Below are 21,697 nucleotides of genomic sequence, written 5' to 3'. Positions count from 1 at the left end.
AAATTTCCCTTTCTCTTCTTTATTTGCACAGCTCCTGGGGTTCAGCTTTGGATTTGGACCCGCCTCTGCGTGTAGGTCGCCTGAGGGCGTCTGTTCTTCGCTCACACAGGACGGGGTTAAAGGAGCAGCTGCTTCGGGGGCTCTGGCTCACTCAGGCCAGGGGGAGGGAGGGGTACGGATGCGGGGCGAGCCTGCGGCGGCAGAGGCCGGCATGACGTTGCAGCAGCCTGAGGCGCGCCGCGCGTTCTCCCAGGGAAGCTGTCCCCGGATCACGGGACCCTGGAAGTGGTGGGCTGCACAGGCTTCCGGGAGGGGCGGTGTGGAGAGTGATCTGTGCTCGCACACAGGCTTCTTGGTGGCGGCAGCAGCAGCCTTAGCGTCTCATGCCCGTCTCTGGGGTCCGCGCTGATAACCGCGGCTCGCACCCACCTCTGGAGTTCATCTAGGCGGCGCTCTGAATGCCCTCTCCTCGCGCACCAGGAAACAAAGAGGCAAGAAAAAGTCTCTTGCCTCTTTGGCAACTCCAGACTTTTCCCGGACTCCCTCCCGGCTAGCCGTGGCGCACTAGCCCCCTTCAGGCTGTGTTCACGCCGCCAACCCCAGTCCTCTCCCTGCAATCCGACCTCTGAAGCCCAAGCCTCAGCTCCCAGCCCCCGCCCGCCCCGGCAGGGGAGCAGACAAGCCTCTCGGGCTGGTGAGTGCTGGTCGGCCCCAATCCTCTGTGCTGGAATCTCTCCGCTTTGCCCTCTGCACCCCTGTCGCTGTGCTCTCCTCCGTGGCTCTGAAGCTCCCCCCCTCCGCCACCCGCAGTCTCCACCCACGAAGGGGCTTTCTAGTGCGTGGAAACCTTTCCTCCTTCACAGCTCCCTCCCACTGGTGCAGGTCCCGTCCCTATTCTTTGGTCTCTGTTTTTTCTTTTATCTTTTGCCCTACCCAGGTACGTGGGAAGTTTCTTGCCTTTTGGGAAGTCTGAGGTCTTCTACCAGCGTTCAGTAGGTGTTCTGTAGGAGTTGCTCCACGTGTAGATGTATTTCAGATGTATTTGTGGGGAGGAAGGCGATCTCCACATCTTACTCTTCCGCCATCTTGAAGGTCTCCCCCACATATATGCTTTTATAGAAGAAAAATTCAAGAAGCTTGAGAAGCTTGGCCCAAATCACACCAAAGTTTACTCTTCCTTCCTCCTTTCTTTGTGCCAAGGTCTTAAGCACCCATTAGGTTCAGCATATCCCTGGGCATTTTCTGGACCCTAATTCACCCTGTTCCATTGTCTAAAGTTTGAGTTAATGTCCAAGAATATGTAAGCAGCAATGGAAACAGAGATGATAGAAAGACTTTTCTGTATGAAGGGATCTTAGAAAATTTAAAAACGGGAAATTACATGAGCATACAATATGTCAAAACTATGGAATCTGGATTTTAGAAAATTTTTTTGAAAAGTGCCTTGCTTTTGCTCCTTTAAATAAATAAGAGAACTTTATTTGATGTCATTTCTCTTGATAATGATGTTAATAATGTTGCATTATATTTATCTAGCACATTATACCTTACAATATTTCTTCACTTAGTGTACTATTCCAGATAACTAGAACATGCTCTCTTTGAAGATCGAGTACTAGTACTACATATAGTAGAATATGAGGAAGTAATAGAGAACTCAGAGTGGCCCTTTACATTTTATGCCTCCCTTAGTTCTGGGTTATTGTATGGCTGAGCTCTAGGTTCAGTGAAATGTTTACGCACTTTAAAGGAGATGTCAAATTTAGCACTTGAGATGAGAAGGTAATAAAAATGTAGATAGTTAAAGCAAATTGCCTAGCTAAGAAAAACTTGCTGTACCCTCTACAGCAAGCACAGGTCACTATTAGCCACTCCCAGAAAGTCCAGTAGGAGGAATAAATCTAACTATAGGCCCAGGTATTTAGCCTGAACAGCAAGGTTTCCTTGGTAGGAGTCCACCCACCTAGGTGAAAATGTTATGTGAGAAGGTTTCAGGAACATTCAACCATCTTGTTAACCTGGATTGCTTGCAATGTTTAAACAGTTTTGCTAGATGTAGGCTATTTCAGTAAGAAAGTAAGTGAAGATTACACTGAGAAAAAAGTGCACTCTATTGAAACAAAGCAATCCAGTTACTCACAGATCTCAAACAGCTTCCATGAGCAGAATAGCTTCTATGATAGATGTGAATCAAGCCTCTTACTCTTATGCCATGGATCTCAGATTTTAGTAAGCATGAAAATCACTTGGAGACCTTGTTAAAGAGCAGATTCCAAGATTCCCCCCCCCCCCCCAATCCTCTTTCTGTAGCTGCCAGGTACACTAAAGGTATCTTTCTTTTAGTCAGGATCTTGGGGTGATTCTGATGTCGACTGCCTGGGTACCACACTTAGAGAAACAACTGTGTAAACTAAGTCAGTAAAATATATATTGAGTCCAGGAGTGGGGATGATGATCACTGTATTACTTTCAATTATCAATACTTCCTTTGCCATAGAAAGAGAACTGAAGCAAAAGCTATAATAAATGGGCTCTATTCTTGCCTCTGAACAAGAGTCTCTTCAGCTTTCTGAGGGAGCATCAATGACCTCATCTTTTAAGATCTGTTTTGTAGAATCACAAGGTTATAGCAAAGATTTATTTTTAAAAAATCTGTATGTAAAAATATTTCTCCAAACGTGAAACACCAAGGCAAAGTGTATATTTTATAAAGAACAAAATGTTCAGGGAATGGGGCAGCACAGCCCACAATGTACAGATACATACTTCAATTAGAATTGCAATGTCTTCTCTCCTTTACGCAATTGTTGAAAATGACTGAGGTAAACTCCTTTAAAATAGTAGTCCTATGGTATGATTTGGAGAAGATGTACAAATGCTAATATTCATAGCAATTACAAAATAAAATATCGCTGCAAAACTGAAAACCTTAGTATATCAATCTGAGAAAGCAATGCTGCTATATTTACCCCAATTTTTCTAAGTGGTTTAAGTTGACTTTTGAAAATTGAGTCTGTGTTCTTTACCAAGATAAACCAAAATAATAAGGGCAGGCATCCTGGCCTGAGTAAAGATGAGAGCTTTGGACTGAGACTAAAAAATGCAATGTTGGCTAAATCAAAGCTTTGAGTCCTCTTAATACCTCAATCCTATCATCCATAAAATGGGGATTAATAATGTTTTCCTCCCCGCAAGGGTTGCTTAAAAGGGATAACTAACAAAGCAAATGGTTGTAAATTATTTTGTAGGCCTGCTGTGTTGCTGCCAAATAGGAAAATTTCGATTTAAAAGCTGGGATTTTCAGAAGCTCTGAAATATTACAAAGCCAGTCACATTTCATGGCTAATTTAAAACATCAGGGGTTCACACAAGTTGCTTATAATTATATTTTCCAATTCCCATGTTATTTGATGATTTATACAGCTTCAGCTTTTACAGTTGAACCCAGCCATACGTCTCTGGCCATGATTCTCTTTTATCAATATGACCAGCTCACGCAACTGTCTATATCTTCAGGGGATTAAGCACCACTTTTTATCTGGACCTAAGAAGAGTAAATTCAGAGATGATAAAAAATTTCTGGTTGCAAGTCCAATGTGTTATTTACTTAGATCAGAAAAAGAGCTGTTATATACAGGTTTAGGAAGACTTTCTAAAGCACTGATAAAACCCCTGCATGTCAAATGGAATGGTACTGAAATTATTTTAATACCTTAAAGCTCTTACTAGTTGAACTAAACTTTCAGCAAAAGAGGTCAATTCTACTTCGGGATTTTTGGCCCTCAAGAGATGAAAGCCAAGCCAAGCAAAATTAAACAATGAAAAAAGCCAAAAAAGAAAGAAAAAAAAAAAAACTGATTGCACCAAATCTCTGAGCCACAATATTAAGGTAAACAAAATGTGTATGTTTAAAAGGAACTGGAAGAATCAGAAACTCTGGATGGAGGTGATATAAATGATATTTAGTGTTTGACAAAAGTAATTTATCCTAAGAACTGGCTAGGATATTAGATAAAAATACGAAGTCCTAGACTTCACTCTAGCTTTCTTAAACCAGAATGTTGGGAAGAAGACACTAGAAATCAGAACTTTTAGCAAGTGTTGAGATTCTTGCAACATAAGGTGTTGGTGGTAGATCAGCAGCAGCAGCATCACCTAGAAACCTGTTAGAAATGCAGAATATCAAGCTGCACTCCAGACCTGTTGAATCCAAATCTGTAAGTTAACAGGATCCCCAGGTATTTGTACACACTTAAGTGTGAGAATCACCACCTCAGTGATGCATATAGTCTAACAAGGTTGGGAAACAAGTACTATAGCAGAAGGAGTCAGATGATTTGATTTGGGGTCAAGCCCTGGCTCTGCCACTGAACAACCCTGAGCTCCTTCTGTGAGATGCCTGGGAGTAGCGTAAGAAATTAAGTGTGAGTTCTGTAGCACTGAACAAATCATCATTTTAACTGTGATAAGCCATCGAAGCCTAAGAGTTCCCAGAGGTTCCTATTTGAAGAAAAGGAGAAGAAATACTAGCTAGGCAAAGATTGTTATTAAACAATTGTTGAGAACCTACCCCAGGGTAGGCAGGTATCAGGCAATTAAAAAACTGCCAGACTTCACAGAAAAAGATACACATACATACGTCAACCTGGTGAAATCTGAATGAGGTCAGTGGATTGGACCAAGGTCAATTTCCTGGTTGTGATACTGCACTACAGTTATGCAAGGTGTTGCAACTGGGAGAAACTTGGTAAAGGATATACAGGATCACTCTGTATTATTTCTTACAACTACATGTGAACCTACAATTATATTAAAAAGTTAGGGAAAAACAAAACAAAACAAAACTTCAAGCCCAACAAAGATCCACATTTTGTGTCTGAGAAATCTAAGGTCAGGAAGATTAAGTAACTTTCCCAAATGTCCTTACTAACAAAATAGGTAAATTTAGAAAACAGTAGCCTATGGTGGATGGTGCATCAAAGAAGAAATTCACAGGCTGGACTGTATCTCTGTGTCTTCTATGTTATACTGTAGAGTATAAATGTCATTGCTTTTAGCCTACTCATTAATGCAGGCACAATTAAATCCAGGTACTATATTAATTCAGCATAAATCAAAGCAGGCAGAAAAGAAAGGGAAAAAATAAATCTTTCCATCATAAGAACTATTAGATCTAATATCAGGGAACAGGAAACCAGGTGTTTTAAAAGAAAAAAAATAAGTCACTGTTAAGTTTCAATCTTTTTCTTTCTTTTACACATTGAAGAGGAAATACTTTGTTCCTTAAGAGGGGCAAGCACTATAATCCTACTCCAAATTATAAATCAAAGTCAACAGAAAATCTTTCATCTTGGAAGCACAATTTTGTAAATGTTATTTTAAGAAGTATTTCCAGTGAAATCTGTTTATCTTAGAGAAGGAGAGAGAGAGGCAGGAAGGACAAAAGAACGAATAAAAAAAGATAAGTAAAGAATATAGTAAGAGGTAAAAAATACACTGGATTCTATTTTTTTAAATGAGCACAGAACAAAAACAGGAAATTCATAGAGCAAACAGTCAATAGATTTTTTTAAAATGTTCTCCCCTCAAAATGAAGACATACGTTCTTTAACCTATCAAATTGGAAAAATATATATTTAAAAGTAGCAAGTTCTTCTAAAGACATGGCAGTACCGACTTATCATATACTTATTAGTAGAAATGGAATTAGTATAACCTGTCTGGAATACACTTAGGTAATAAGCCTCCAAAAGTGCAAAGACTTCTATTCACGGACATTTATCATGTCATCATCTTTAATAGTGAAAAATTAGAAATAATATTAATATCCAACAATTATACATTAAATTATAAAACTTCAGCATAATAGAATGAAAAGTCATTTAAATATTGTATTTTAATAATGTTCATTGACTGGGAACGTGATCATCATATTACAAATAGTTTTTTTTAAATGTTAACAATGATTGTTTTCAATGTAAATTGTTATTTTATTTATACAATTGATTTTCTAAATTCCCTTCAATAAATATGCATTACTTTTAAAATTAAGAATGGATGGCTCTAAGCTCTTCACTGGAAGAGAAAGAAGGATCTTTCTGGGAAGGTATCCATGTCTATGGTTTTCATCTTCCCCATTAAGTTAGGTGACTGTGGTAGAAGGAAAATAAAGAAGGTAAAGAAAGGGGCAAGTATGGAAGGAAGGGCTGGCGGTACATCTCCAGCCAGGATTTCCCAAGATGATGCGGTAAGTCTGGTAAAGAGACCAGGACTGCCAGTTGCCTGAGCTCTGCCTGCCTAGCCCCTTCGTGGTCATCTTTGGTTAAGATTAGAAACACGAGGTTTTTTAGACTCATCCATTTCAGTGCTTTTCTGTTTTTTTTTTTTTCCCTTAAGTTTCCTATTAAAAGTTTGTTTGAAAAGTTTCACCTTGTTTTGCCTTTTACAGAATATAATATACAGTATTATACATGAAGTAGGCCAGTGAGATGGTGCTTTCAATTGACATCCCTGCTTGGACCCAGGAGGGGGCTGTAGAGGAGGATATACTGGAAGAGGTTAGCTAGCTGCAACTGCAGATTTTTGAGCATGGTTTCTCTTTTTGAGCTTGGTTTCTATTTTATATACAGAATGAGCTATGCTCTGTGGCAGTAATTTGCACTTCCATAATACTGCAACAAGCCATGTTTTTAAATATGAAGTCAAAGGAATTCCTGAACATAAATGAAGTCTGAGCACCAAAAGTCTCTTTACCTACTACATTTTTACAAGGCAAGTGTTTGGAGTCTGTGTATGTGCATGAATGCATGTGTGTAAGGGTATCTGTGTGTGCTCAGCAGTGAGATTTCTTCCCTCTGAATGAGCATAAAATAGGACTCTGATCTCTAATAAAACATTGCCCCTCTTTTTGAACATAAAAATCCTTTATTAGCAAATAGACTGTCAGCTCAGGGAGAAGAAAAGCAGAAATACAGGCAGTTGTTTAAAAATTAGCCAAACCAAGGATAACAATCAGGGCTCTTGCCTTTCTGCCCCATACCAAAAGGCAATGTCTGACATTGTTCTTATTCTGAGTCCTGCAAGGAAAGGGCGCACACATGAATTTCCATAGATGATACATGAGCACAATAGATAATCAATAGCTACTGAATAAAACCCAAAAGTAGTGAAAAATTTGGAGGGAGTAAAACAGGGAGGGGAGGCATCTCATAGCCATAATCACTTTTGTTTCTACACAAATATCCATTATACAGGTGTTCTATTTTTACTTTTGATGAAAAACCAGGAAGTAAATAAAGCAAAGTCATGCAATAATAGCCAAATCTCATCTGAGAACATAAAATATTTTTCAAAGGCTCAGCCCATTTGGGTGTAACTCAAATTGTTTTTTCTATCTTTACTCCTTAAGATATCCACCATCATATAAAACTTACACAGATTTCATATACATGTGGCCTCCCTTTGCTATGAAGGCCAACGGCTGTGTATTTCTAGACTTATATAGTCTTAGAGTTTATGTGACAGAACACACTTAGATGTGTCTATTACTTAAGTAAAAAACCTCTATATTTTCCTGTTAACATGAGTTGGCTGTTGCTTCTTAGGAAGGGATTTTTCTTCAGCATTAAAATATAGCTTACATCCTCTTTGATTTAGCAGAGCAATCACCCATGGAGTCCTAAGTCCACGTTCAAAGTCAGTAAGGTTGGACTTCCCTGGTGGCACAGTGGTTAAGAATCTGCCTGCCAATGCAGGGGAAATAGGTTCGAGCCCTGGTCGGGGCAAGATCCCACATGCCACGGAGCAACTAAGTCCAAGTGCCGCAACTACTGAGCCTGCGCTCTAGAGCCTGCAAGCCACAACTGCTGAAGCCCGCGTGTGCCTAGAGCTTGTGCTTCGCAACAAGAGAAGCCACCGCAATGAGAAGCCCGCGCACGGAAAGGAAGAGTAGCCCCTGCTCGCCACAACTAGAGAAAGTCTGCGCGCAGCAACGAAGACCCAACGCAGCCAAAAATAAAAGAAATAAATAAATTTATTTATTAAAAAAAAAGTCAATAAGGTTGATCTAAGATGACCATGTAATATATTGGACAAACTGGGACACTTTTGATAGTGAATGGGACCACTAAACAGACAGGCAAGCCTGGATGCAGGCATCTTTAGCCATGACCCAAACTAAATAGCTGCTTCTTAGTGCATTTATCATATTGTAATCATTGTAGATATCACATAAAATATAATGTATTTTTCTCAGAATACAAGAAAAAAGGTCCAAAGATACAACAAAGGCAGAATGACGGTACTGTAAATTATTATAAGGTGATAGCAGAAAAATTCTTCATTCGCTACCCACTCTCTCTGGCTCTGCTCATTCTAGCTCAGAGACCCCTTCTGCCTGTGCTTTCTGCCCCTGTCATGTTTCTGCCAGCCTGCAGGCTACACACAAAACAGCATTAAACAAGTTACCATAACAGCAAAGTCCTCACTAGGTGATTATTTCAAATAGAAATTGGATGCAAGATCTGTTACACAGCCACGGTAGAGAACATGATTCACCTAGAAAAAATGAAAATTTGTCCTTAAAACTGTTTGCAGTTTCAGCGATGGCGAAACCAAATCTCAGAATACTTTGTCATTCTTTACTTCTTTTCCCTTGATGTCTGCTCACTCTACCTATACATACGTTTGAATGTCTTAGAGCACTGGCATTCCTGCTCTTATTATTTTTCCCCTTTGCTATTCCTAGAAGATTTTACCTCTAAAACTTGCTGATTCATACTTACATTCTTAAAAGTCACAACGTGAAAAGAAGCTTGTTTGTTTTATGCCATTTTCATTTTGATATCTAATTTTTCCATGGACATTCCAAATACATCCAGAGGCATCAATCTGGGTGATTTTCAGAAAGATAAATTAATATAGAGAAAAGAAGCTACCATCTATTCTGAACTTGCCACACTTCTGATAATGGAGGGGGAAAATAAATAAGCTTCTACTTGCAGAGCAAAAGAAAGGAATAAAATGAGAAAGGCAATCAGAATCACATTCTACACATGGCCCTCTCTCCATTTGTCACCAAGTAGCTCTTAAAAAGATGTTGCTCCAAGCCAAAACACTGATTTTTTTAGGTAAGATTTCATCTAGGTATGACATATGTATATGTCATACCTAGGTATGAATTTTAACAAAGTTAACACCACTGTGCAACCAACTCACAGATCAAGAAATAGGACAATAAATGTACCCCAAGCTATCTCCTGACCCCACCTAATTAGTATACTTTCTTCCCCAAAGATAAAAATTACCCTAACTTCCATCACCATTGGATAGTTCTACCTGCTACCAAATTGTTTTAGTTAATATTAGGTTGGTAAGATTTATCCTTATTGTTGCATAGTCATTCATTTTCATCGATCCATGGTATTTCCTTGTATGATTTATATCACAATTTATTTATCCATTCTACAGTTGACCAACATTTAGTTTGTTTTTAACTTAGGGCTATTACAAATAATCCTGCTCCAAATCTTCTTGAATAAGTCTTTTGGTTTCTATATATACATATTTCTGTTGGACATAAGAATAGAATTGCTGGTCAAATGGTGTATAAAATCTGCCAAGCAATTTTTCGAATATGTTGTATTACTTTATACCCCAACTAGCAATGTGGAAGAGTACCCATTTCTGTACATTTTCATCAAAAGTGGTACTGTCCATCTTTTAAATTTCAACCATTCTGATGGGTGTGTAGTACTATCGTATTTTAGTTTTAATTTGAATTTTCTTGTTTACTAATGAGACCAAGCATCTTTTCACATGTTTATGACAACTTGAGTATCCTCTTTGTGAAATGTTTATTGAACATTTTGCCAATTTTTCCACGTGGTTGTTTTCTTATTGATTTGTAGGAATTCTTTGTATATTCTATATATAGAGAGAAAATATATTTTCCAACTCTGTGCCTTGCCTTTTTATTCTTAAATGTCTTTTGATTTTCTTTATTAAAATTAAAGTAGTCCAAATTATCAATCTTTCCTTTTGGTTTGTGCCTTTCAGATGCTATTCGTATTAGAAAATATTCTTTTAGGCTCTCCTCTAGAAGTCTTATTGTTTTTATTGTACAGTTAACTGAAATTTGACTGTATCTATATGTGAGGTAGAGAATATTTATTTTTTCATATAGATATCCAATTTATTGAATTTATCAATTTCTAGAATAATTTATACTTTCCTCCCTGCATTCTGTGTCATCTTTATACAAAATAAATGACTGCATGTATGTAGCTCTCTAAGATATGAATATAAGGCTTTCTTATTTTGATAGTCTTGCATCTGAAAGTTTGTATATGTCTTTTGTTTTCATAGGTTAATAAAACATATCTTTTCATTCCCTTGTAGTTTATTTTTTTACTCATAATTTTGTTCTTTTTTAAAATTTTGTTGCTTGTTCCCAAATTTTTGAGAATTTTCTAGTTATGTTGTAATTGAATCCTAGATTTAATTCTAATATGATCAAAGGAAATAATCTCTATGATTTAGTAGTTTGAAATGTATGGAAACTTTCTTAATAACTCACCATAAGTCTGATACTAATTTAGTTATAAAGCACTTTCATGGCTTGTGTTTACATGTTATAATTTTTCCTAACATTTGATTTTCAACATTTCTGTTGAAATGTCAATATTTCTGTTTCAACATTTCCTTTAATTTAAGGTGTATTTCTTTCAAATAGCTTAGAGATGTGTGTTGTTTTTCAACTCTTAATGGGAAATTTTATTTTGCTTACATTTAATGTAATAATTTCTATACTTAGATTTGAATCTATCGTCTTGCTCTTCATTTCTAATTTTTCCCACATATTCTATCTTTCTGTCTTTCTTCTTGAAAAAACACATAACAGATTATACTTCTTTTACTTGTAGGGATAACATTAGACAGTGCAATAAGCATCCTTAATTTATTAAAATTTAATATAAATTAGAATTTTATCTCTTCTCAGACAATGGTAGGTCCTTAGAACACTTTCACTTTATTTTCCTCTCTCCTACTTTCTGTGTAATTATTGTCATCAATTTTAATTCTACATATGGTTAAGTACATTATTTGTATTATTATTTTCACTGTCAATTTTCACTTAGGTTTACTCACATATCCACCTTCTCCACTTTTCTTCTTATTTTTCCCTATTTTTTGGTCTTGTATCATTTTTCTTCTGCTTAAAGGGATTTCTTTCATGTGTATTTTAATTCAGGTCCACTGGCAACAAATTCTCTCAGTTTTTGCTGGTATAGAAATGCCTTTATCTTTTAAAGGATATTTTTACTTAGTTCAGAAATCAAAATAAGCAGCTATTTTCCTCCATACCTTAAAGATGTTATTTAATTTTCTTTTTACTTCCGTTGTTTCTATTAAAAACTCAGTTCTGCTTATCTTTTTAGTGTTTATCTTCTTGGCTTCTAAGCCTCTTGCTCTGTGCAGTTTAAGACTCAGCAAATGACCCAAGGGAAAAACTGTTGCAGATTGTGGGCTCTCTTCTTTACATCTCCCTCCTATCCATAACCTTGGGCTCTCAAGTCTTAGATGCTCTGGCACTCTCTATCTCCACTTTCTGTATCCTTAGTCCCATGAGATTGTTTTAAACTCTGCTTGCTTCTCAGCTGCCTCATCTCACCTACCCTTGGCTTCTTAGCCTCTTACTGTGTGGCTCTTAAGAGTCAGCAAATGTCCTCTAGCAGAAAGCAATGCATAGAATGCTGGCCCAAGTCAATGAGCTTCTCTCTGCTCCAGGATCTCAGACTGTCAAGGCCCAGTGGCTTGAGAGACACTCTGATATCTTTAAAAATATATTTTTTTAATTCAGCTGTTCTACTTATTCTCATCAGAAGCATTGGTTTATAACAAGCCATTCCATCAGATCTGGAAGCAAAAGTCAAAATGTTGTTTCTTAAAACTTGGTCAAAGTCATTTTCCCATTTCATAATGACCTTCTCAAGATTATGGTAGATTTTAATATGGACAATTATTAGCTTCCACTCCCAGCGGCAGCATAATACAACCTTGTATTCATTGGCATCAGCCTGGCCATGTGACTTCTTTTCAACAGTGAAATGCAGTCAATTTTAACTAGAACTTTTAAAAGGAAGACTGTAGATTACCATGTCTAGTTTCCCTCTGCCTGAGACAAACAGTATTCTAGATAGAGGCTGTTACATTAACATGGATGGCAGAGTGAAGGAGAAAAGGAAGCAGAGCCAGAGCTGACTTGACATGGACACAGAGCATTTATTATCATAAGGGCCTAAAATTTGGGGTTGATTTTACTGCAGTATAACCCAGTCTATCCTGACTGATACATAGGTGCACAAAGGAAATTGATGCATATAATTAAAGTGTCTCCGTCTTCATGTATCACTATAGTAATAACAGTTCCTCTTTGGTCCAAAGATTGCCTTAATAGAAGAGAGCTGATCACTAAAAGTCAACTTCTCATATACCCAGAAGAGTCTTTTGTTAAGATTTTCAAAGGTAAAGAAGATAGAATAGGTCTCAAGGTGTTTGTGACTTTGACCTTTTCCTAAAAACTCTCGTTATTAGAATTCAAGCCATTATGTAAATTCAATCATTGAAGAACTAGGTTCTTTTACCAGAAAAAGTCATTCAAAAGATTTCTCAGCTTTTTTCCTTTCCAATGGTAATAAAAACTTTCTCCTTGACCTATTTATTTCATATAGTTGCCAGAAGACTTATATGAGATGAGTACTTTGAAGTAGAAGAAAGCTTCATACAAATGCAAGGTACTACAGAAATATGTATCTTTTATTTATGATGAAATTAACCCCCATAGGATACTTCATTTTCTAAAATATATTCATTCATGGAACATTGGAGCATTTAATAAAATAAATTCAAACTATTAGTATTCAAATTTGTTAAATAAACAGCTTCATCCTGCCCTTACCCAAGACAGCAGCATCTCCTCCTTTACAATTAACAGAAGTCACAAAGTTAAAAATCCAACAAATTATTTGATGTCTTATCTGGCAGTATCTTGGTTGAAGTCCTCTGCTGTCTCACAATGAATCCTGGTCTTACCCTAAAATGAAGCTCTGATATGACAGGTAGATTTTATAACCTAAGAAAGTGACTTCTATTAAAATAAACCTGTGACAGAAATCATATCACAGAAAATAGGAAGGAAGAAAATTCTAACTTGTATGACATGGTACAATATGAGTGATACTACAGTTATATTAAGAATACTTTAGTGGCTTTGAAAATACTTTTTTGTTTTTTAACTTTGAAGTGACCCGTTAAATTGATCTGTGAAGGTCATGAATGCCCCTGGAAAGTGGTGCTTAAATTCTTTCCAGTAGCAGAAAGTCCTGGTTGAATTACTGCAGACCCCATGGAGACTTCTGAAGCTATTGATAAATCATGTTTAAGAGCTTTTCAGCCCAAAGCTCAGCTGTAAACTCAGGCAAAGCCATGAATAAATTTGCAGGTGGCAATGCCCCATAACTATTCCCTTCTAATCCAAAGTGATCCCTTCTGAGCTACTTCAGCATCAAGCACCCCATTCAACAAATTAGGCTGAGTCATGCATATCTTCACTTATACTCAGATCCTTGGTGCAGTCAGATCTGGACCAGGTGACCAGCGGGCAGAGTGAACAACTGGCTCTTCAGTTAAAAAGAAAAAATGTAAATCTGGAGATCTAAAACAAACACATAGGGCTTCAGTGGGAGCCCAATCTTGTAAGTGCTTGACAAGGGCAAAAATAATAGTTTCCCATTTTGTTTGGATACCTTGCTACTGAAAAATATATAGTAGTGTCACCAGTTTGATGAAGGTACAAGACTAAAGAAAATATTTTAAGTCATCTCTAGCTTTTTTCTTATAATGAGCCCTTTAACTTTCCGCAATATATATATTCTTTTCTCCAATGCTGAGGAAATAGATAAGGAAGAAACTTGGGTCAATAAAGAGTATAGCTTTAGTACATTTAGCTATCCAGTCAGATTCCAGTCCCAATTCTAATTTAGAGCATAAGGCAATAAGATAAATGGGGGTTGACTCCCTGCAGCAAACTTAGCTGAGCTAATTTTTGAGTACTCTGGATGAGTAGTTTAGAATGTAAGCTTATGGAAGGCAATGATATGATATTATAAAAATTTTAATTCATCCATATAATGGAATATTAAGAAGCCTTAATTAATAATGACTTTAAATAATTTTTATTTGTATGGGGAAATGTTCATGATATATAGCTAAGAGAAAAGCAGGATATCAAACTGCATTTACGTCATGAACATAAATGTAAAATATGAACATATGTAGTGTATGTGCATGAAAAGATACTAGACAGAAATAAATAACTAAAATGTTAACAAAGGCTCACTACCTGGATGGAACATGAATAACCAAAATTTTTCTTTATATTTTACTCTATTTTTCATTGTTTTGACAACAAATATGTACTCATTTATGATAGGGAAAATTAAAAAGGAAATATATACATGATGGCTTCAACTGCCTTTAGAAAAATGTTGGCTCTCTTCTTCACTAGCCTTACGGAAACTTCTTCCCATATTGCCCTCTATACTTTCGTGTAAGAATCTCCTCTTACAACAATTTGTCAAGGGAGGGTGATGAGGATGGTGAGCTCTAGGTGCAAGCAATAAGTGGGTACTTTTTCCTGCAGAAAATTAAATTGCGTGATAAAATTTACTCATTCAGCTTAACATTATCACCATTATTATTTTAAAAGTCAACAGACAGCTAGTGGGAACCTGCTGTATAGCACAGGGAGCTCAGCTCGGTGCTCTGTGGTGACCTAGATGGGTGGGATGGGGGGAGGGGTGGCAGGGAGGTCCAAGAGGGAGGGGATACAGGTATACATATAGCTGATTCACTTCATTGTACAGCAGAGACTAACACAACATTGTAAAGCAACTACACCCTAATTAAAAAAACAAACCTAGAATTTTTGAACTTTAGTAGATTTTTAAAGCTTTTCTAGCACAAAGTCTTATTCAATAAGGCAGTTTAAAAAAACAGCCCAAAATTTTAAACACATTTTTGTTTTCATTTTTCTGTTTACCAGGATCATATTGATATAAATTGTGGAAGTGAGCATCTGAAAATGTACTTAATTATCCTATGTATTATAAATTTTATTCTACGTGTATTAGAGGAGACAGTGTCATAAAATTGTATAGCTGGCAGAGACCCCAAAAAAAGTAAATAAATAAAAGTCAATGGTAGGGAATTCCCTGGAGGTCCAGTGGTTAGGATGCCATGCTTCCACTGCAGGGGGCCCAGGTTCCATCCTTGGTCGGGAAACTAAGATCCCACAAGCCGTGTGGCACAGCCAAAAAAAAAAAAAAAGTCAGTGGTGAATACTCTTTTCTAAAAAAAAAAAAAAAAAAAGACATATATATATATATATATATAGTCTTAAGTTCTAAACAACTGCCTGTGCCCAGTGTGAGACACTCCCAAGGTCCAGCCGTCACTGGTTTACCGCTATCCTCTCATTCCATTAATTGTCCCACCTTACCTCTAGGTCTGCATATATTAACTCAGAAATTTTCTTCTCCCTCTTCCTCCTCTGGAGAAATGTCTCACAGCCCTTAGACTCAATTAGTATGTTTTCCATGAAAACTTTGCCAACAACCCCAGGCGGAGTTCTTTGGTTGTTTGTATGTACTACTTTTTCTTCTTCTACATATCTCTACTAAAGCACTTAATACATTATGTCGCATTTACTGACCACATTTCGTTTTCTTTCACCATGCCCTTTCTCCATCTTCACCCTCATTACCACCCTTCACCTTTCTCAAGTTGAAGCTCCACTATGGGGTAAGGACAACATGGGCACAAGTGATGAAGCCAGTATGCCTGGGTGTGGAATTCTTGGAGCCACATTATTGGAGAAGAATCTAAAAGACCCAGAGAGAGCACATCTTCTTCTACTAGAGTAGTGACTTCCTTCTTAGGAAGCAGTTTTTGAGGTTTTGATATTACAAAACTTGAGGGAATCATTTGGAGAATTGTTTTGCCTTAGCACTGTTTTCCAACTGCCCATCCACATGCCTTTAAAAAACAGAGAGGGACTTCCCTGGTGGCACAGTGGTTAAGAATCCGCCTGCCAATTCAGGGGACACGGGTTCGATCCCTGGTCCGGGAAGATCCCACATGCCGCAGAGCAACTAAACCCTTGTGCCACAACTACTGAGCCTGCGCTCTAGAGCCCGCAAGCCACAACTACTGAGCCCATGTGCCACAACTACTAAGCCCATGCACCGCAACTACTGAAGCCCGCGCGCCTAGAGCCCGTGCTCCGCAACAAAAGCCACTGCAACGAGAAGCCCACGCACCGCAATGAAGAGTAGCCCCCGCTCGCCAAAACTAGAGAAAGCCCACACGCAGCAGCGGAGACCCAATGCAGCCAAAATAAATAAATAAATAAATAAATAACTTAAAAAAAAAAAAACAGGGAGGAAAATATGTCTACCAAAAGGAAAAAAAGAACTATATATTTGGTACAGAATCCCTAGCCAGGAGTAAAAAGTATGCATTTCCAGAGATTATTCTCTATTTGGGGGAATTTAGCCCTGCTATAAGCAACGATGGCTAAGGAATATAAAAAGATTCATTCTAATATGATATATTCAGGAAGACAGAAGAAATGAAATTGGTAAGAAAGAAAAAACAAACAAATACCACTGGACTGTTGGATCTGGTTCTATCCCAAGTGGAACTTGCTCTTGACCATATTAACCCTCCACTTTAAACCTTCAGCTTTTGTCACTCGCTTGTTAAGAAGGAATATTGGCATAGATGTTTGCTAATACCCAAACCAATATCTTAGCTACCACTGGATCTTCAAGGAAGAGACAGGGGTACTCTTCCTGAGCCTGGTAATGACAAAAACAGGATGAAAGCTAGTAACACAGCTTGATTTTCTCACACAGTGGATTCCAGGATGCCTGGGTTGAAAAATGCTCATCACCGTACAAAACTTTTGGCCCTGCCCTGCTTTATTAGGTTATAGTGCACTAGCACTGAAATCAGATAGACTGTGACTTCAGATGAGCCTTTAATTTCTCTTTCTCTTATTTATATTAAAAGGGTATTAATAATACCTACCAGACAGTGCTAATGTGAGGACTAAGTGAAGTAATGCATGCAAGAGCTCACTGTAACCCTTGGCACACGGTAAGAGCTCACCAAAAATTAACTATTAGAATCATTACTGAGTCTATTAAATTCCTAGGGCTGCAGTAACAAAGGAACACAGAGTGGGTGGCTTAAAACAATAGAAATTTATTGTCTCACAGTTCTGGAGTCTAGAAGTCTGAAACTAAGGCATTGGCAGGGCCCTGCTCCATCTGAAACCTGTAAGGGAGAATCCTTCCTTGCCTTTTCTAGCTTCTGGTGTTTGTTAGAAATCCTTGGTGTTTCCTGGTTTGCAGATGCTCACTGCAACCTCTGCCTCTGTTGTCACATGTCCATCTTCTCCCTGTGTGTGTCTATCTTTGTATCTCTTCTCCTCTTCTGATAAGGACACCAGTCACATTGGATTACAGTTCACAGTAATGACCTCATCTTAACATGGTTACATCTGCAAAGAGCCTATTTCCAAGTAAGTTCACATTAATAGATACAAGCAGTTAAAATTTCAATACATCTTTGAAGGGGGGGAACACAGTTCAACCTATAGCAATGGTACTGGACCTAAGAGTTGTCACTTACCTAAGTGCACAGAATGTGAACCATTTCTTCAGGAATTCTCTGAAGAAAGCTAATTAAATGTACTCACAATGCCCCAAGGTTAGGTAAGAACTATGAGTACAAATGAAAAGGTAATTTATTGAGGATCTCTGTTGACCACAAAGCAAATAATAAAAGGGCCTGTGTTTTTATTTTATCAGAGACTCTTCTTGGTCTATTGTCCAAGGCACCCTCTCCATCCACTTTGATGTTTTGGATTAGCTGTTTTCCAAGTTACAAATAACATATCTGGATCACGGGAAAATTTACTAATTTGTCTCCTCCTTTCCCGAATCTTCCTCACCCAATCCAGTCTTCTTGGTGCAGAGATTGGTCTTCTCAAAACAAGTCATTTTCCTTATCCAAAAGATGAGTGACTCACTGGCCCGGTTCTTGCCTGTCACTCAAGGCCTCCTCTACACTGGTCCCGGTTGACTTGTTAGCTTTGAGTCTCACTCTCAGACACCTTCATGGGTCTCATCAATTAGGCCTCATTTTTGTCAACTGCACTGAACTTTATTCACTTTTAGGCCTGCTCCCTCTTGTGTTTTTGCACATCTATTCATATGATTTCTCTATGCCAAACAACTACCAACCCATCAGTCTAAATCCTTTCATTCTTCAAGGTTTTTAACAACGTCCTCTTCATTGGGGAAGATATCACTTCAAATGCAAATTATTTATTCTTCCTCCCTGTTCCTGTAATTCTTAATGTCTTTTCCACTGATTTGTTAGCTGTCCATTTGTTGCCTGGTAATGGTAAATGCTTTTAAGGTGCATGCCTTATTCCCAAAATTATAAAATAAAGTGCTTAAAGAAAGTAAAAATGCCTTATGTTTTTACCTAGTACAATGCTTGTACATGGCAGATGCTTAATAATTCCTGTTTTGTTGGGAGGACTATGAACACTGAGAATCAGGGTCTTAGAGAAGGAATACCACAATTGGAATCACCTGGAAGAAATGTTTATTGCTCCAAACTTCTACGTAGCTAACCAAGCTAAGTCTGAACTTGAGCTTGGACACAACACACATTGTGTGCACTACAAACTCTTTCATATCTTAGTAAAGTTCAGTCCCTGAGACACCCTAGAGAAAATAATCTGCTAGAGAAAAAGAGAAAAGTTTGTCCTAATTCTTCTCTATGCCTCATCTTTGAGTTTGGGACATGAGGTCAATTTCAGAACTCAGATAAAAGAACAGGAGACCTGAATCAGACATGTTCCAGTTGCTCCAATAAGCTGGCCATAGATCTGTCTACTCTGCTCTGTATCTGAGGGTTTTTTTAGGGTAAAAAGCACCTGCAATGAGTGACTAATTTGAGGAGTTTTTCCAGTGTTCCCTGTGTGGTGTATTTTAATCAGCAGTACAATTTAGCAGCTGCATTAATTAATTAGCACATTAATCAGGAGAGCATTTTAGCAGTTAATCTCTAGCAAACTAGCAGTTTGTGATAAAATCTTAGCAACAGGAGAACATGCAGCATACCAAGTTATTTTTCAATGTTATCATTACTGTGGGCCTAGCAAGGGCTGAAATTATGTAACCAAATTGAAACCTTTCTTAAAATATAACAATGCAGGGCACATTTGAGAAATTGTATGCTTCATGCGGAAAGGTTTAACAATTACTACTTTCTCTACAAAGCAGGCATTCCGAAGAAAACTGTCAGGCACTCCAGGAAACAAACTCTGTCAGTGTTCTTAAAATAGTCCTTGTGTAATTTCATAAGAATTCAAGTTTCCTCTTCTACTAGCAAGATTATTTATGTAATAATGAGAAGTTTCAAGATATTATTTTATTATGTATGTTAGAGTGATTAAAAAGAAGGAAATACTTGCCTTAGCAATGAAAATGTTACAAGTCTGATTTTTAGCTACATAAAACCTTTACAATGAAACTTATACTTGGAAAGGGAATAGAAAATATACTTCTTCCAATACAATGTTTAGAGATAAATGCATGTAGTACCACAGCCAAATGTAATACAATTTTGATGAAATATAAATTGGAAGACTTCTGCATATGGAAACATCACTCCTTTTTTGCTTCATTATATCCAAAATGCAGTGATGTGCTTTTATTGAATCCATGCATATTGAATTCCACATGTTCCAAAATTTAAAATTTGACTGAAAAATCCCATAGGCTGATATTAAAACTTCCTTTCATTTACAAAGCCTGGGGATATTGAATTCTTATACACAGCAATGTATTCGTTTGAACTGTTAAGCAGTTCTTTATCCTCACAGCATTTTCCTGGGAGAAATCAGTGTTCTTTCATGACTCCACACCACTTTTTCAACCTCAGAAAGGAGACGGTCAGGGTAACCGAGGGAGCATGTGCTGCGTAAGCATTTCCTTACATTTCAGACTCTTGTTATATTGATTTTTTCCTCTGGCTCATGGAAATTGCACTCTATTTAAATCATATAATACAAAATGGAAGAATTTTAATTTCCACTCTACCTTTTGTCTCCATTTATAAATTACATCTATATCACTCAATCTTATGCCCTCTCTTTTCTAAATTTTCAACTCTTCACAACCTACTTTATCAGCAATTCCACTCCAAGTCCAAAGAAATTCCAAAACCTTCTGGAGAAGGGCAAACGAAAATTAGATATTTCTCTACAGAAAAAAAAATTTATAAATTACAGCACTTAGTAAGGATATATTCAAGTGTGATGTTAATGGGATATTTTCTTATAAATAAGAAGCCTGCCAGTGCAATAACTACCCATGCTACTCCACCAACCGTTCTTTTGAGACAATGTCATGCCTTGTAGATTTTTATGTGCTTAGGTTGAAATTTATGCACACCTTTTGTCACATCTAAAATCATTATAATTATGTTGTTAGTGCATTAGTTGGCTTCATTTGTAAGTACAGCATTTTTTATCGATAAATGCCTTATGTATGAAAAACCTCATTTAACTATGAGTCACCCTCTATTGATGTAATCCTTCATACTTTATGAACTTTTATAATTAACATAAAGCTTGCCTGGGCTCACATTCTTTCTTGCTGACTAAATTTTCTAGTCCTCCCTCCATTTCCAGTTAGCTTGGATATATGGGGATGCACACATACACACTGTGACACAAACACACACACGCAAGTACACGTGCACATACACACACCATCCTTCTGATATAGTATCCATTCTAGGTAACCCTGGTGAAATACTGACTAGTGTTGCTCTGTATTAAAGCATTGATTATTGAAGTATATTCACTTGTTCTCTCCCTCATGGTAGATTTCTATATTAAAACCTGGAATAGGCGTAAACTAGGTATCCTCTGCTCATTGGATCAATGCACATCTAAGATGTGATTAATTCATTTCTTTGAAGAATATTTATTGACAGCCATTACATGCTTGAATTTTACTCTTTAGGTCTTCAAAATCTGTTATCAGGATGAATTCAATACTCCTAACCTGTTTTGTTGACTTTGGTAAATTCCCTCCACCAATGAACTTTTACACTGTTGCTACAGTGATCTTCACGAAACATAAATCTGATTGCATTACTCCCCTACATAAAATTATTAAATGGTTTTTATCACCTTTAGGAGAAAAGTTAAACCCTGCAGGATGGCCTACCATTTCCTTCTTGATCTGGTCCTTGCCCACCTCTGCACTACCATCTTGGGATGGCTAATTTTATGTGTCAACCTTACTGGGCTAAAGGATATCCAGATAGCTGGTAAAACATTACTTCTGGGAGTGTCTGTGAGGATGTTTCCGGAAAAGATTAGCATTTAAATCAGTAGACTGAGTAAAGAAGATCATACTCACCAATGCAGGACATTGAAGCAGGACATTCCTTGGACATCACATTCTTGGTCTCAGCTTTCAGACTCAGACCAGGACTCACACCATTGGCCTCTCAGTTCTCAGGCTTTTGAACTCAGACTAAA

The 21,697-nt window shown here is 37.5% G+C and overlaps 1 protein-coding gene and 1 long non-coding RNA gene across 7 annotated transcripts in view; one reads left to right on the top strand and one right to left on the bottom strand.

Moving 5' to 3' along the window:
* The window catches only part of LOC309632498 (uncharacterized protein), a 615,011-nt gene that overhangs the window by 455,999 nt on the left and 137,315 nt on the right, over positions 1-21,697 (bottom strand). The window lies entirely within an intron of this gene.
* Positions 1-21,697, top strand: part of LOC309632550 — a 385,961-nt gene that overhangs the window by 253,190 nt on the left and 111,074 nt on the right. The gene's annotated exons all lie outside the window — the stretch shown is intronic.

This window comes from Balaenoptera borealis, assembly GCF_965194805.1.
Source record: "Balaenoptera borealis genome assembly, chromosome: 7".
NCBI lineage: Eukaryota > Metazoa > Chordata > Mammalia > Artiodactyla > Balaenopteridae > Balaenoptera > Balaenoptera borealis.
Note: the sequence above shows the minus strand (reverse complement) of the source record. Positions and strands in the feature narration are given on the sequence as shown.